This window comes from Rhineura floridana, chromosome 2 (assembly GCF_030035675.1).
Source record: "Rhineura floridana isolate rRhiFlo1 chromosome 2, rRhiFlo1.hap2, whole genome shotgun sequence".
In the NCBI taxonomy this organism is placed as follows: domain Eukaryota; kingdom Metazoa; phylum Chordata; class Lepidosauria; order Squamata; family Rhineuridae; genus Rhineura; species Rhineura floridana.
Genome location: NC_084481.1, coordinates 127,589,940 through 127,609,013, shown reverse-complemented (window position 1 = coordinate 127,609,013; position 19,074 = coordinate 127,589,940).

Sequence of the window (19,074 nt, the reverse complement as noted above, 5' to 3'; positions counted from 1 at the left end):
AAATATGCTCTTAAAGACTTGTTCACTTGTCTTTAGTATGTTTTTCTTTTTCTTGTTAAACTATTTGTTTATGGGCTCCTTCAACAGAAAGGGTAGGATATAAATTTTATTATTATTATTATTATTATTATTACTACTACTACTACTACTACTACTACTACTACTACTGCTACTGCTACTGCTACTACTACTACTGCTACTGCTACTGCTACTGCTACTACTACTACTAATAATAATAATTTATTGAATGTTTAGAATGTATGGGACCCCCTTTGTAAGCTCAAAAAATTTCATGGCCCCCATGCTAATTGTAATTTTAGTCTCTGCTAATTGAAAAAAAAATGATGTGTGGCAAAATCACATCTCCAAATACTCCTGTCCATTAAAAGCTCCCTACAGACAGGGAGGTGTTGCTTTCTTTTCTTAATGCAAAGATCCAATCAAATTGGTATACCCCTCTCCCCACCCCCACAGTTTGAACATGTACAGTCCTATCTCCCAACACTAGCAGTTACTGTGTTGGACTAAGATCCAGGTTCAAATCCCCACCCAGCCATAAAGCCCACTGGGTGCCCTTGGACCAGACATCGTTTCTCAGCTTCACAGTATCTCACATAGTCTGTGTAAGGATAAAATAGAAAGGGGGGGGAACCATATCACCACCTTGAGCAACTTGAAGGAAAGGTGAGATATAAATGCAGTAATGTAAATATAGATATAACTGCAATAATAAATAAATAAATAAATACATTTCAGCTGCAGTATGTGGACCCCAGCCTCAGCCAACCTGCTGAGCTTTTAAATAATAATGATAATAATGATAATGATGATAATAATGATGATGATGATGATGATAATAATAATAATAATAATAATAATAAATAAAAAATAAAAAACAAGAAGCAGCAATGTGGTCATGGTGGGAATGCAGCATTGTAAAGACAAAAGTGTGGGGGAGATTAGTGCTTTTAGGCCTTGGGATGATCATCAGAACTGATGACTTGGTTAGCGTGCACCTGGGAAATGAGAGCAGAGCAGAAGACAGAACAGTACACACACACACACACAAACACACCTGCCTGTCCTGCAAGCATCTGCAGACATGCATATATTCAGGCACATGGGAGGGAGGAAGCCTTCAACTGCTGCAGCGGCTTGGAAAGAGAGATTGGGGGTGTGTGGAAAGTAAGTGGAAGATTGGAGGATTCCAGCACACACATAGTTAGCCTCAGAGATGGGGGGTGAGCAAGTCCTAAGCATTCTCACTGCTCCTTGGCTCCATCTGGGCCAAAAGTGAGATCTGGGCAGCCTTGGAAATAAGAATATTTTTTAAAGCAGGTGGCAGAGAAGCAGGAGCCAAGAAAGGTAGGCAGGCTGGCTGCTGGGAAGGGAGAAAGCAGCCTTTCCTTGCAGCCTTGCTTCTTTTGCTTCACGTAAAACCCTCTCCTCTCATTCTGAGTAAGGGTGCCATCAGCAGTGAGAAGATGGGAGTACGAGGAGATAGGAGTCAGCGATAGTAATCCCCTCTTCTTCCTCATAACTGCACCCTCAGCCTCCTTTGGCATGTGCCACATGTTTTATAGGCAGACGACTACCCTCAGCATGCCTGAAAGATGTTTTGCCACTTCAGCAAAATTCCTCCCCTCTTATTTGGAGCAAGGGGGAGGTCTGGTCTGCAGTAGCAGTGGAAAGCAGACAGCATTTAGGGAATGAAGACTTTAAAAAAAAGAATAAATAATTCATTTCTTTACTGTTCATGATCCCTCTGGATTACTTCGCAGTCCCCCTGGGGGTCATGGCCCCCAGGTTGGGAATCAGTGGTTTAGATTATTCTAAACTAGGCCTGAGGATCAAGGTTAGCTCCAGGTTTGAGGGGGCCAGGTCTCCTCTATCGGTGGGCCTAGCAGACTTACCTGGTAGCAAAGGACAGCAGCTCTGGATGACCTTAGTGCAGCTATTATTCTAATTTGCCATAATGCAGCCTACATAGCAATGCTCCTGCACATTGTAAGAAATGTAACTGCCAAGATGACCTCACTGCTCAGTACTGTGCAGAGCACCAGGCTAGACTACTTTTTGTTCAAAGGGATGTCTAGAGCAGATGCCAGCTGCAAGCACTTTCAGAACACTGAGCCCTGGCAGCTGCCCAAGAATGCTGGGTGTTGACACTGGCCCTGCTTAGGATACATTCTAATAATCAGTACAATGTGGATCCTTTAAGTAGCCCAATTTATCCCAGGCCACAAGACCTGCCAACAGTTGTTACCTCATATGTGTTTAGATCAGGGGTGGGGAATCTGGGGCCACATTTCCTTCTGTGCATCCTCACAGGGGTCACATGCCCATGGTGGATGGGATAAGAGGCCAAGGAGGGCAGAACAATGAATGTAAATTTTACCTTTGGGCAGTAGCTAGTTTCTCCACACACTTGCACACCCCTTTCTATCCTCCATCCAGGCAAGGACACCTTCCAGCTAAACAGGGATGGTATGAGCAATGACTGCAGAGGAACTATGGCCCGGAGAGAGTCCCAGGGGCCAAACAGAGCCCTGGTCTAGAAGGAAAGCTGTGCTGTATAGCATCACTCCGCAGGGCTCTGTTTTTGCACCAGTATGTTGGTTAAGTTCTTTCATCATATCTTACAAGGCACAAGAACAATCCTTTAACCCTTCATGTCTGCAGGATAGAGCTATCTATTGAAACATTTATATCTATCACTTAGTAGTCTGTAGAGTTTTAGTCCCAAAACCAAAGAACAAATGTAGAGGACACATTTTATAACATTAATTTTGGTCCTTGTTATTTATTAATTATTAATTTATTTTTGCGTTTATATCCCACCTTTTCTTCAAGGAGCTCAAGGTGGCATTTAACATTCTCCCCCTCTCCATTTTAATTTCACAACAACCCTGTGAGGTAGGTTAGGCTAAGGGACTGTAACTGGCCCAAAGTCACTCAGTGAGCTGCATAGCTGAGTGGGGATTTGAACCCTAGCCACCCAAAGTTCCAGTCTGACATTATACCACCAATTTGCTATTACATGAATATGGACACAAAAATGGTTGTTAGATCAATGCAGAGCCTTAAAAAGCAGTACCATCTGCTGACTAAATCCCACCACTGCCATAATTGTCCCACATGATCAACTCATGTGAAGCTATTCTAGAACTTCCTGGTTATGTTTTGATGAATATATTACAAATCATGTACTAATGTCCATCTCTTCTGTTTATATTGTGATGGCCTATGGTTATAAGCAATAAATTTGAAATGAACTATAAACTTTTTATATAACTTGATAAAAGCTTGTATTTCAGTTTTAGAAGGGAAAAAGTGTTTACCATTTAAATTCAATGAATGGCTATACCTGACATTATCAATCCATCAAGCCAAGTGCAAGGCTATTGCCACTTGCAACTCAACTCAAACTGATTGATACTGACACTGAAATGCAGGGAAATCTGTTTGCATGCAACTTTTCTGAGCATGTTATTCCATTCGTTTCAGTAAGTGGTAATATTGATCTAATATTGACAGAGGACAAGAAGACATGATGCAACACAATTATGAGGATACAGTGTTCCTTTTTTGACATGATCTGAAAATGCCTCCTACCATTTTGCAGAGCTCTCTAATCTTTTTTTTTTTAACTGAAGGCCCATTCATAGGAGGTATCCACTCTGGTGTCAAGTGCTGGTGTCAAGTGCAGTCTCTGCCTATAGTACTGGAATGTTTTTTTCCCCTTCCATAAAAAATCAAAATAGGATTGGCTGTTGTGCTCACTCACCCGAAATGAAGAGACTATTTGGGCTATAACGAGTAACAACTTTGTTGAAGTTGCAGCATTATTGTTTTAACACAGGAATAGCCAATGAGGTGAACTACAACTCCCATTGGCCCTAGCTAACATGCCCAATGGTCAGGGATGATGGGAGTTGTAGTTCAAAACATCTGGAGAGCACCATGAGAGATAGAGAGCACTATCCCCTTTTAACTTAATTAATGCCCTCCCTCCAGTGCAAGGGGCCTGAGGTAGGTGAGTTTTATTTTTTCTTCAGCCCTTTCTGGTTGACGTCTCCTGGCTTAGGGCCTACGGATAGCCTTTCTCCTATTCATGATGTGCCAGGGATCATTTGCCTGCATTACCACCCTCTTGCACCTCATACCTCTGTGTGGGTTTACTGGACAAACCCCAAGCAGAAGGCCTGTCCCTATCTCTCTAACTTTATGGCCCTGAGGAGTAGGGTTGCCAGGTCCATGACTTGAGACTGATCCTGTATCTTTAGGAGAAGAGAAAGTCAGCCAAGTGCAGGTGTTCTTGCAACATTGTAATGAGAAAAACCACAAGGTGGAATTCTTCCTTCCCTCTGCACAACTTTTAAAGATACAGAAGACCTCTTGGTTGCCAGGCCCTGATAACCAATGAACAGCTCATTTGGGAACTCCTCCAGATGATCTGTTTATTGACCATTCATGCTGATTTGCTTGCACAAAGCTTTCACAGAAGTTATACAATATGCAGCCTCCATTGAGCACTTGTTCTGATTTGTTTGCAGGGAAGCAAACAACAATGCACATTCATCTTGATTTGTTTGCAGGGAAGTTATCCCACACCTTTTAGTTTTTCCCTGTCACTTTCCTAAACACAAAATCCCTGTGTTTTTAAAAGTAGGTTTGTTGTGCCAGAATTTTAATCCACTTTAATTGTGCAAACCTAAATTTCCAGTATGTGGCTCTCTCCTGCAAAATAGTGGCTGTTTCCTGGACAGGCAGGCAGGCGAGTGGTGAACTGAAGATCTAAGAGGAGGCTTTGGTGGCAGAGCACTTATTATGTGGTCCTGTTCCAGACCCTCCACCCAGCTTGCCTGGCTTCCTCTTCTTTTTGTTGGAGGGGGGAAAAGAACCTTTTTTCCCTTTCCTTTTCGTTTTCAACAGCTCTTAAGACAGAAGCAACAAAATGCAAAAATGCATGCAAAGGCGTATCTCAAGGGAAGGCTAGCATCCAATTTGTGAACTAGAGATGAGGAAGAAATTCAATTTTGTTCACAGTTAAAGGCAAATCTACCTAATTTGTACTTTCTGAAACAATACAAAAACTGACATACAGCCATCTCTCAAAATTCACACTTTTCTGAACTTTGCAAGTAATTACAAAAATGCATATACTGAGGCAAAGTGTGCATAGACAGGCATATATTGGTGAAAATCATATTTTAAAAGCATCATATTAGGGGAAATTGCTTTACAAATACGTGCAAAGGATAAATTTTCACTAAAATACTGATGAATTTTCATGAGGACATTAAAAAAAACTGATTGATGTGGAAAAGTGGAGAACTTAAGATGGAATAATGAGAAACTGAAACTAATTGATTCACACCTTCCTAAGAAGTGAATGCAATTTTGGAGGGAATGTTGGCAAACACCTTGGAGCACATCTCTAGACCTCATACAGAATGTGGCGATGATCCTACCTATTTTGTGTGTCTTGCACTTTGACCATAGATGGCAACAACCTTCTGCCACACCCCTTTTCAACTGCAGCATGAATCTCACAGCACCATTATGCAATAGAGTGCATTCACAAATCTTTACTATGGTATTGCAGAAGCCTGCACTATTGTGCTCAATCAAAATCATTTTATTTGGTTTTTATTTAACAGACAGCCTTTCAAAAGACACTATTTTAACAAGGCATCAATTATACTAATGCACCTCTGCCCAGAAATAAGGCTTAAGCTACAGGTCCAATTGATGAATTCTGATTTCCAGCCATTTCTCAAGGGAAGGTTGGCATCCAATCTGTGATATGAATGCTATGTTGGAGGGAATTTTGGCAGAAGCCTTTGGAGCCCACCCCTAGACCTTGTGTAAAATGTGGTCCTTAATAACTATCACCAGCAGACAGGGCTTTTAATGTTAAGGTCTTATCTAAAAGACACAGAGAACTGCATGGTACTCAATTTACCTCCCTCAGAAAGATAAGGAGCTGAATCAGTTCCATTGGCATTCAGAGCTGCAGTTCCAGGGAATCAACAGCAGGAATGATAAACTCTCCATCGTCATTTTGTTGCGAAAGTTTGTTCATATTTTGGGAGTATCTTCACTACCATCTTAACTGAATGAGATTTTTAAAACTATGACAACCGAGAGCAAGCACATTTTATTCATATTTAGAGAGAGAGAAATTATTGAAGCTAGCTATGTTTTCTTGCAAGTAAATTCTACTAAATTCAATGGAGCTTACTTCCAATTAAAAGGCATTAGATAACTATCTTAACTTCACAATTCTGTGTAGAATCACATGCTCCAAAGTTTATTAATTTTAAATAAACATAGGGCTAAACTCTGTTACATGACAAATGGTGGGAAAGTCACTTCAGGAAACAGGACTTTGGAGCCTGCTGATTTTTGCACAGCAAACATCTGTTAAACCCACAGGAGTAGGTCAGACTGTTTTGTGTTCTGATCAGCTAGCAACCCTCACTTCTCTGCTCCCATTTCTCTATCCATGGCTCTTCTAACTGAACAAGGGCTGTCAGATTGCCATTACATGTGCTTGTGATTCATTTGGTCCTGAGCCTATAGGCTCATTGGGTTTAGGCATGCCTATCTCTGCAGAAGACTTGGCTGCAAAAATATTAAAGGAGAATTTTTGCACATAGAATTACATCAAAAAGGTTCTAGGGATGGGGAAAATGGATTGAAGTAATGACTCCTTTGCATGATTTTACATAAGGAGGGATAAGCAAATAAAATCTACCATATTTCCTGTGTAAATTGAGAAACTAGTTGACATAAGAAGAGGGCAAGGAAGAAATGATAATTCCTTTGTAGTAGCTTTGGGGATATGATGTTTTGAGTCCAGTCTCAACTACCTTACTTCACACACACTGAATTTGCAATGGGATTGTGCACAGGGTTTAGGCGTATTACTTAACAATAATGTTTGCTTTTCATCTTTTTAAAATTTCTTTAATAATTTGAAAAGTTAATGTGATTGTATGTTCTGTACTTATTCTGATTTAAGCAAGGTTGATTTGTTCTCGCTCGCTCGCTCTCTTTTTCTGATTTTGCACATGTCTGCCAAATTCATAATCCCCTTATAGAATTGCCTTTTAAAAGATCCTCCATCATTTCTTAAAAGCTGGCACACAGAAAAATCAGAATTATCTAAGAGGAACACACAGCCAGTTAGATGAAAATTTGGCACAATTGAGCAAAATCCTATCTTAATACATACCAGACAGCACCAGAGATGCAAAGGTATGAATTGTAAACAGGGCACACCAACACTCATGAAGTATGCTTTTGAAGGACAAAATGGTAAGAAAGCAAAAATAAAACAGAGTTCAATGATTTTAATAAATCTGTATTGGTGGAAATTTGGCCTGAATATCCCAGATTGTTAAATTATAGGGACTGTAACAGAGTACAGTTACAGAGCTCTAAGCATGTTAATGGAAGCATTCAGGTTGGGATATAAATTACTGCAATAATTAATGAATAATGGACACAGGTGCCCCTTGATGGTATAATGCAGTGGTGCGCTGGAGCCGGCTCGTACAGGCTCATGAGAGCCGATTGTTAAAGTTTTGAGAATTTTGCGAGCCGTTTGTTAACAGAGGGAGCAGGGGAAGTCTTCTGCTCCTCTGACTGGTGGACGAAAGACATGTGCTAGAAGCATAGGCTTCTGGGCAGAGCTTAGAAATGTTACTTGTTTGAACTGCAACTCCCATCAGCCCAATCCAGTGGCCATGCTGGCTGGGACTGATGGGAGTTGTAGTTAGGGTTGCCATATTGCCTGGTTAGCTGGGTTTTACCCAGATTCTTTGCATGCCACTCGGCGCCCGTTTAGCCCCTTAGGTGGCCTGTATTCTTAGCTTTAATTTAAAAAAAATTATGTTTCTAGGTGGTCCGGTTCTCGAGGTATACATAAAAATGTCAGCCACCCCCCACTGTTAAATCTTTTTTAAAAACAAATCTGTCCTGTATAGCACTTCGTAGCTCAGTCTAACCCCACCCATTCAGGATTGCAGCCAATCAGTGTGAAGCCAGTTTGGTTGACCTGGGCAGTGTCTAGAAAACCTCACCGCAATGCCAGAAAATGGTGGTTCCTCCCCCCGTTTATCTGAAAATCTCATAAATTGGGTAAGTATATACATTTCAGTTTTTTTTTCTTGTGTGCAGGAGTCAGATCCTGGGCAGTGTTTTCAAAAACTTCCCAATACTTGCTTTTGTGGGGGTAAAAGCATGCTAATCCCATATGCCCAGAGTAAATACCATTGAATTCAATAGGACTGACTTTTGAGTAGACATGGTTATGAATGTACTGTAAATTAATGGGACTTTTGAGTGAATGTAAAAAAGATTTGTGTTTGTGTTCTAACTCTTTCTGTCTCTCTTCAGTCCTATTTTAAAGCACTTAGGCAGGTATTACAGTTTTTATTCTGTAGGAAACTAATACTGATTTTTTTAAAACTAATACTGATTTTTCTGCAATGACCAACTGGTTTGACAATAAACTATTATATGGGTTGTATGTATTTATACATCTGCAGAGTGTGTGTGTGTATGGAGTCTTTCCAACAACCCTGTGAGGTAGGGTTGGGAAACCAAGGCAACTCACAATAAGAAATAAATCCCTTTAAAATCCAATAACCATAAAGCAAGAATAAACAGTTGGAAAACAGCCTAAAGAGGCATGATTCTGAATTTTGGGTTGGGTGAATGAAGTTTATTTATTTACTATTTGATTTATATGCCACCCTTCCTCCCAGTAGGAGCCCAGGACGGCAAACAAAAGCACTAAAAGCACTTTAAAACATCATAAAAACAGACTTTAAAATATATTAAAACATCTTTGAAAATATTTTAAAAGCTTTAAAAAAATCTTTTTTAAAAAAAGAAAAGGCTTAAAAACATATTAAAAAGCAATTCCAACACAGACTCAGACTGGGATAAGGTCTCAACTTAAAAGAACAAGTTGAAAGAACAAGTTCCTTATCACTTGAGGCTGTAGTTCTCTGCACACTTCCCGGTTTGAGTAAGCTCCATTGAATACATTGGGACTTGCTTCTGAGTAAACAAACATCTGATTGCACTATAAATATATTTACAGATTGTGTAATTCATAAACATACTGTATTTGATAGTCATGTTTATATAAATATTTCTTCATACTGTGTCCCAATAAGTATTTGATTTCACACTATGGTTGTAGATGATTTTTTCCTCTACATTTTAAGTGTGCCCTTCTTCCTGGGGGTGGTCATGGTTCTCCGTTGTTTTCATCCTGAGGGGAGGATAGGCTGAGAGATGATGGGTAGCACATTTAAGGTCTCTTCACCTCCCCCCTTTTTATTTGTATTTATTTTATATTTCTCCAATATCTTCCCCTGGCTGTTTTTATGTATTTTAAATATTTTTAGATTAAATAAATAGGAAATCACAACTGTGAACCTCCCTAAAAGCAATTTACCTATCCTTATGTTTTGGCAAAGTGATGGTGTGAAGGCATGCTGGTAGAACAAGACACCATGTTTGAGGCATGTTTTAAGGTGTTTGAGGACTTTGTCACACGTTACTTTTTGAGACCTGTTGGAAAGAACACGTTTCATGTTGGAAAGAACACGTGCACGTTTTGAATGGTGGCTTGGGTGCTGTTGTTTCAGTCTACGCTGCATGCTTAGGGAAGGTGATACATCATCTGGCAGCTAGCTTCATAATGTGAGAATGAAAAACATTTGGATCACCATTCACTTGTTTACTTTTCTCACTATTGAGACCACTTCATATATTACTTTTTCATACACAGAAATTTAATCTTTGTATAGGAAAAACTATTTTCTAAAATATGGACAGTGGCTGCCCAGTCAGTATAACCATTGTGCAAGATCTACTCAGCCACTGTAATTACCTTTTTGTTTGAGTGCCCTGTTGTCTGGGTGTGTATCCAACTTTGATGTGCTTATGGAAGGGGTGTGCAAGTAGTGCCCCCCCAAGTGTGGAGGCTTGGACAAACATTGTGTTATGGAAAACCAAAGTCTGTGTGAAAGTACATATTTGGAAATGCCATCAGTGTAATCCTAAACACACTTAATAAATAATATCGAACTTGCACATCACAAAATATTTTACGGTCATGTCCATAAGCACCAGGAGGGTAGTCGCCCAGGGGGTCTTAGTCCCTCTGCTTTTTTGGGAGCAGGGTCCCTATGTCTCCAAACATCCTACAATCAGCATGAAAAGGGAGTGTGTTAGTCACTGAGAAGAGTCTTCTAATATGCTTCCTTGCCTTTCCTGCTGATTGGAGCCAATCAGAGTGAAAGGAGGTGAGTCAGCCACTGAGAAGACTCTTCTCAGTTGCTAACGCTCTCCACTTACATGCTGATTGGCTCCTAGACATGTTTGTTGTTGTGAGAGAATGCATTAACAAAGATCTCATTCTTAATCCAGGAGCAAAAAAGGGTGTATGTGGCTGCAACTATCATGAAGGGACTCTGCACTTCTGAACTTTCTACTAAACAACTGATAGATACCTATGTAACTTTGTGTCTGGAGACTTATGATTAAGAATCACTTTCCATAATTGTAAGGAGGTATGTCCACACGCAAGAATCCCAGGCACCTAAATGAGGGGTGAGAGCAGCATAGGGACATAAGCAGATGTCTTACACCAGGGGTTCCCAAACTTTTCTTCTACATAAAAGGTAAAGGTGTCCCCGCACTTGTAGTGCGAGTCGTTTCCAACTCTTAGGGTGACATCTTGCGATGTTTACTAGGCAGACCATATATATGGGGTGGGATTGCCAGTTCCTTCCCCGGCCTTTCTTTACCCCCCAGCATATGCCAGGTACTCATTTTACCGACCATGGATGGATGGAAGGCTGAGTGGACCTCGACCCCTTTTACCGGAGATTCGACTTCCTCCTTTCATTGAAATCGAACTCCGGCCATGAGCAGAGCTTTGGCTGTGTTACCGCCGCTTACCACTCTGCGCCACGGAGGATCTTTGTTTTTTTCTTCTACATAGACCACTTGAAAATTGCTGATGGTCTGAAAGTATCTGAAAATTTACTATGGGCATATGCAAAATAATTAACTCCCATTAGTGATAAGAGCAAGAATTTATAATTATTATTTTAATTAAAACAAGAGGCTTATCAGTACTTTGAAGAGGTGTTTGTTGTTATGTGCGCCTCCAAGTCGACTATGACTTATGGCGACCCTATGAATCAGCAACCTCCAAAAGCATCTGTCATGTACCACCCTGTTCAGATCTTGTAAGTTCAGGTCTGTGGCTTCCTTTATGGAATCAATCCATCTCTTGTTTGGTCTTCCTCTTTTTCTACTCCCTTCTGTTTTTCCCAGCATTATGTTTTTTTCTAGTGAATCATGTCTTCTCATTATGTGTCCATTTTAGCTTCTAGTGACACTTCTGGTTTAATTTGTTCTAACACCCAATTATTTGTCTTTTTTGCAGTCCATGGTATGCACAAAGCACTCCTCGAACACCACATTTCAAAGGAGTTGATTTTTCTCTTATCCACTTTTTTCACTGTCCAACTTTCACATCCACACATAGAGATCGGGAATACCATGGTCTGAATCATCGCCATGTACACCGCCCTGAGAGCTCGTTGCTATAGGGCGGTTTAAAAGCGTAAATAAATAAATAAATAAATAAATCCTGACTTTAGTGTTCAGTGATACATCTTTGCATTTGAGGACCTTTTCTAGTTCTCTCATAACTGCCCTCCCCAGTCCTAGCCTTCTTCTGATTTCTTGACTATTGTCTCCATTTTGGTTAATGACTGTGCCGAGGTATTGATAATCCTTGACAAGTTTATTTATTTATTTATTTATTTATTCGATTTCTTAGTTGCTCATCTAGCTGGCTACCCAGCCACTCTGAGTGACGTACAAAGCAAAAAACATATAAAACACCAAAAACACCAAACACTAAGCAAGAAAGCTAAACAATAACATAGAGACTAACTCAGTTACAATAAGGCTTTTCATCTGTATAGTCCAAGAAGTGCGCCTTCAGATGGAAACTCGTGATATGAGTCTTCCCACCCTTGCACGAAGACCGGTGTGAGTGAGAGTCCATATGCAAGACCGAAAAACAACACCCCCTCTTGATCTCACATTCAGCGGGGGGGGGCACGGCAAACAAACCCCTTCAAGTCATGACTAACAGGGAAGTTCTCTTCAGAAGCCAACAACAAAGGCATTAAGATGTAAATACTGCTGATATTAAGGGCAAGCAGACAGAGGTCAGATGGTAAGATAGTGGCGGCTGCAGGGGCGCTCCCCCGCCATCAGCATTCACCAAAAGATCATCGCAACAGCATGGTGTCCCCAGGGACAGGCCGCGGCACCAGACCCGCTGAAAGGCCCCAGCCCCAGCCCAGCTCCAGCTCCAGCCCGGCCCCATGCGACGGCGGTGGTGGCGGCGGCGGGGGCAGCAGCCCGGTGCAGATAAAAGCACCAAGCTGCATCCCGGTCAGGTACGAGGGAGACGGCATTAAGAGGGGGGAGGCTGCCCCATATTTCCAATATGTTGTAGCCTCCGACAAGGGGCATTTATATAGAAAATTACCCCATAAAAGCCGTCAGTGGTGGAGCTCCCTCGTCCGTAGCTGTTGCACCTCCGCCATTTTAGACTGTGTTGGTGTGCAAAGCCAATGTCCTCATTATCAACTTTGAAGTTACATAAATCTTCTGTTGTCATTACTTTAGTCTTTTGACATTCAACTGTAGTCCTGCTTTTGTGCTTTCCTCTTTAACTTTCATCAGCATTCGTTTCAGTTCATTACTGGTTTCTGCTAAGAGTATGGTATCATCTACATATGGTAAATTACTGATATTTCTCCCTCTATTTTCACACCTTCTCATATTGGGCCAATCTCGCTTTCCATATGATGGGTTCTGCATATAGATTAAACAAATAGGATGATAACCCTGTCTCACACCCTTTCCGATGGGGAACCAGTTGGTTTCTCCATATTCTGTCCTTACACTAGCCTCTTGTCCAGAGTATAGGTTGTGCATCAGAACAGTCAGATACTGTGGTATCCCCATTTCTTTTAAAACCGTTCCATAGTTTTTTGTTATCTACACAATCAAAGACTTTGCTGTAATCTGTAAAGCACAGTGTGATTTTCTTCTGAAATACCTTGGTCCATTCCATTATCCAGCATATGCTTGCAATATGATCTCTGGTGCCTAGCCCTTTCTAAATCCAGCTTGGATTTTTTCACCCGGAGAGCTGGTTGTTAAATATTTACCAGCACACCACTGGTATAATGGCAGAGTAGTGTATGTCTGCAAGATTCATCACAAGATTCAAGGCCCTGCTCTTGAATAGATAAAAAATTAACAGTGCAATCCTATGTATGCCTATTCAAACGTAAGTTGCACTGGATGGTATTCAGCTAAATAATTGCATGTATAGAATGACTTCCACTTGCACAACAAGACTTCCCCTCCCCCTGTGTGTACCCTGTACCCTTCGCAGATATGTTCCAAAGGGTTGAGGTAACCTCCAGAAGAGATTTAGGGGGTACGGGGGGGAAGTTCCATTGTGCAAGCAGAAATCTTTGTGCTGATGGAACATTTGCCATAGTACTACATTGAATACGACCCATTTTGTTCAATTGGACTACGTGGAAACATGCAACAACAATAACAACAGTAGCAGCAGCAGCATTCTAAGAACCTTTGCCATGGTTATTTTTAGACATCATTTAAAAAAACCAGAGTAAGAAGTACATTTGAGAAATAATCACATCTGGTCTGACATTTGATATGGCATGGAAGGACCTGCCGTCCCCAAATGGTGCCCCTGATAACTAAGGGCAACAACATGGGATCTGCATCGAAAGGTTTAAGAGCGGAGTACTCCCATTCTGAGCTCCAGCCAGCCATGCTCTCTTTCAAGAAATTCCATTCCATTCCCCTCCCTCTTGCTTCCCATTCCATCCTCCCAACAGATGCTTAGCATTCTGTGGCCACTGAACATGCTGTTTTCTCTCTACTTGCAAACTTTGGGGATCCCAGTTTTGCTATCTCCCACTTTTTCTCAATGCCCCTGTTTTGGCTACTTCACTGTCCATATATTTGTATGTGTGTGTGTATCTTTCCACATCTATCCATCTCAGAGGCTTCTATTAAATGTAATTGGGAGTTTCTACAAGTTTCTGCTTACATAAAACTGTGTATACCTGATTGGTCCTCCTCTAGGATGCACACTTGAATGTGGTGAGGGGGTTTGAGAGTGTCAGTGAAACACTGAAAGATTTGGGCTTTGAAGGGTATAAGCACTGTCGAAACATATTCATGAAAGACAAGCTTATCAAAAGCTGTTAGGCAGCATGCTTTTGATACCTGTAGCTATCACACACTTCTTCTGAGCTTTCCAGTGTCAAGATTTGAGCTCCCAGCAGATCCTGAATATATCCTCCCAGCAGATCCTGAGCCTAAGTGATATCAGGTTGGGATTTAGAGTTAGTCTAAACAAGATGTAGCAGAATGAGAAGGTTGAATCCAAAGAGAATAGAGTGGACTGTACCACTTTAGACTATAAATGAGAGATGCTTCCCAGCAAGTGGGAAAAAATACACTGGTGTGAAAGGTTCTGCCCCACCTGTCTCACTGCTAGCAATGGAAAAATCTGTCAGTTTCTCATTTTTCCTCTCTTAAATTCAGTTCTCCACATTTCTGCAGCAATTTGTGATTTTTTAACAAAAATATTTACATATAGTTCACAAAATAAACCTAATTTTCCATAACGTAATAAGTACTAAGAAGGTACAATCAATGAGTAAAGGAAGGAAAAATTGTGCACATTGTGTGCAATATGCAAAGGTTTATAAAACATATAATTTTACTTTTCATATAGTTTTTCTCCCCCTCTAGGATGCACACCTTAATGTGGTGAGGGGGTTGGAGAGTGTTGAAGAAGCTGAGAGCAAAGCCGTCAGGAGTCTAGACCAAGAGGCTAGACTCCTAGCAGGGGCACCCAAGGCGGAATGGTCACAGCTGAAACACCAGAGTAGGATGCATCCAAACTCAGAGGAAGGCAATGGTAAACTACCTCTGAATATCTCTTACCATGAAAACCCTATGAACAGAGTATCCAAAATGCAACACGAGATAGTGCTGGAAGATGAGACCCCCAGGTCAGAAGGCACTCAACAAGCTACTGGGGAAGAACAAAGGACAAGTACGAGGAGCGCTGTGACTAATGACGCAGCTGGGTCAAATCCAAAAGAAGCCCAGAGGCTGATGTGCACAGATGCAAAATGAGAGTCCAGAGTTGTACGACGCACACAATAGGAACATGAAATGTGAGAAGCACGAACCAGGAAAAGGTAGAAATTGTCAACCAGAGATGGAAAGCATCAACATTACAATACTTGGTGTGAGCGAACTAAAATGGACCAGAATGGGACATTTTCAATCAGGCAACTACAAAATATTTTATGCAGGAAATGAGAAATTAAAAAGAAATGGGGTTGTTTTAATAGCGAGAAGTGATGTAGCAAAAGCAATTAGGAGCTACAATGCAAGGTCTGAGCGAGTTATATCAATGAGATTAAATGGGAAACCTATCAACATAACCATCATCCAAGTCTATGCTCCAATGGCAAACGCAGAAGAAGAGGAATTGGAGAGATTTTACGCAGAAGTACAGGAAGAAATTGATCACACACCAAAACAAGATGTGCTGATAATCATGGGGGACTGGAATGCAAAAGTAGGGAACAGAGAAGAACTAGGAATTGTGGGGAAATGGGGCTCAGGGGACAGACATGAAGCAGGAGAAAGACTTAGTGAGTTCTGTGAAGCCAATAATTTGTTTCTTGCAAACACATTTTTTGAACAACCAAAAAGAAGACTGTACACGTGGACATTACCAAATGGTCAATATAGGAATCAAAATGATTATATAATTGGTAGCAGAAGATGGAGAAGTTCCATACTTTGTGCAAAAACAAGACCAGGAGCAGACTGCAGTACAGATCATGAACTGGTCGTATCGAAAATCAGAGTAAAGCTAAAGACCAACAAAGCAATCATAATGCCAAAATACAATTTAAATAACATCCCAGAAGAATATAAAGATCAAATAAGGAACAGATCTGATTCTTTAAACTTGGTTGATAGAGAACCAGAAGAACTATGGATTGAAGTCAGAGACATTATTAGGAAAGAATGCAAAAAGGCAATACCACTAGTTAAAAAGAGAGAAAGTCCTCAGTGGATGACTGACAAAACTCTTAAAATTGTTAAAGAAAGAAGGAAAGCAAAAAGAGACAGAAACAAGGTCAGAACTCTAAATGAAGTAATACAGCAACTAGTATGTAGGAACAAAGGTAGAACAACAGCCCTATTCCAAAAGATGAGAGAAATGAAAGGGAAGTTTAAACCAAGAGTAGGGATGTTCAATAATGGGAACACACTGAGTGACAGAGATGAAAAAAGAAAGATGGAAGCAATACACTGAATAACTCTATAAAAGATGCAAGTATGACAGATTCATTCATGGAGGAACTGTATGATGAAGAACCAGAAATTTTAGAATGTGAGGTGAAAGCTGCTCTTAAAATACTTGGAAGAAACAAATCACCAGGAACAGATGGCATACCAACAGAGTTGCTACAAGTTTCCGAGACTGAATCTGTCCAATTTTTGACAAAAATCTGTCAACAAATATGGAAAATGATGAAATTGAGGTTATCATACTTTGGACACATAATGAGAAGACATGATTCACTAGAAAAGACAATAATGCTTAAAATAAAACAGGTGCTGTGGCCTGTCCTTGGAAGACGCAGCTTGCTACGAAGATCTTTCGGCTTCTGAGGGTTAGAAAGTGCCCCTGCAGTGGCCGTCGTCCTACCATATGGCCTCATCCACTTTGCCTGATATTGGTTGTGCTTACACCCTGGCTCCTTTGCCTCGGCTTCTCTGAGAACTGCCCTGTTGGTTTCGATTTTGAGGGGCCTGTTTGTCTTGCCCCTCTCCCTGCTGGAGTTGCTGGATGCTAAGATTGGGGGGAAATGCCGTTTTAGATCTTGCAGATGGACTATCACCCACACTGGTTTTTATGCCAATGTGGGAAGACTTACACCAGGAACTTCCATCTGCAGTTACATCTTCGGACTATACAGGCGAGAAGCCTTATTATTGAAACTCAGTTGCCTTTACCTTATTGTTTAGATTTTACTGTCAAGTTTTTTTTCATGTTTTTGATGTTTTGATGTTTTATATGTTTTTGCTTTGTACGTATCTCAGAGTGGCTGGTTAATCCAGCCAGATGGGCGACTTACAAATCGAATAAATAAATAAATAAATAAACAAACAAGCAAACAAACAAACAAATAAAAAGAAGACCAAACAAGAGATGGATTGATTCCATAAAGGAAGCCACAGACCTGAACTTACAAGATCTGAACAGGGTGGTTCATAAGAACATAAGAACATAAGAAGAGCCTGCTGGATCAGGCCAGTGGCCCATCTAGTCCAGCATCCTGTTCTCACAGTGGCCAACCAGGTGCCTGGGGGAAGCCTGCAAACAGGACCCGAGTGCAAGAACACTTTTCTCTATCCACTTTCTCAATGCCATGCATAATTTTATACACTTCTATCATGTCTCCTCTGACCCGCCTTTTCTCTAAACGAAAAAGCCCCAAATGCTGCAACCTTTCCTCGTAAGGGAGTCGCTCCATCCCCTTGATCATTCTGGTTGCCCTCTTCTGAACCTTTTCCAACTCTAGAATATCCTTTTTGAGATGAGGCGACCAGAACTGTACACAGTATTCCAAATGCGGCCGCACCATAGATTTATGCAACGGCATTATGATATCGGCTGTTTTATTTTCAATACCTTTCCTAATTATTGCTAGCATGGAATTCGCCTTTTTCACAGCTGCCGCACACTGGGTCGACATTTTCATCGTGCTGTCCACTACAACCCCGAGGTCTCTCTCCTGGTCGGTCACCGCCAGTTCAGACCCCATGAGCATATATGTGAAATTAAGATTTTTTGCTCCAATATGCATAATTTTACACTTGTTTATATTGAATTGCATTTGCCATTTTTCCACCCATTCACTCAGTTTGGAGAGGTCTTTTTGGAGCTCTTCGCAATCCCTTTTTGTTTTAACAACCCTGAACAATTTAATGTCGTCAGCAAACTTGGCCACTTCACTGCTCACTCCTAATTCTAGGTCATTAATGAACAAGTTGAAAAGTACAGGTCCCAATACCGATCCTTGAGGGACTCCACTTTCTACAGCCCTCCATTGGGAGAACTGTCCGTTTATTCCTACTCTCTGCTTTCTGCTTCTTAACCAATTCCATATCCACAGGAGGACTGATTGTCCTGATGCATGACTTATACTCAGGACAAGAGGCTACGGTAAGGATAGAATATGGAGAAATCGATTGGTTCCGAATTGGAAAGGGTATGAGATGGGTATATTTTATCACCCTATTTGCTTAATCTATATGCAGAACATATCCACAAGAGGTTCATGACAGATGCTCTTGGAGGTCACTGATTCATAGGGTCGCCATAAGTCGTAGTCAACTTGGAGGCACATAACAACAACAAAAGCTATGGCCCACAGACTGGAGTGTTCAATATATATTACAATTCCAAAGAAAGGTGATCCCAAGGAATGCAATAATTATCGAACTATTGCCTTAATATCCCATGCAAGTAAAGTAATGCTCAAGATTCTACAACAAAGGCTTTTACCATATATGAAGCGAGAAATGCCAGGTGTCCAGGCTGGATTTAGAAAGGGAAGAGGTACAAGAGATCATATTGCACACATATGTTGAACAACGGAACAGACCAAGGAATGTCAGAAGAAAATCGCCCTGTGTTTTATAGATTACAGCAAAGCCTTTGATTGTGCAGACCATAAAAAAGTATGGAATGCTTTAAAAGAAATGGGGGTGCTACATCATCTGATTGTCCTGATGCATGACTTATACTCTGGACAAGAGGCTACGGTAAGGATAGAATATGGAGAAACCGATTGGTTCCGAATT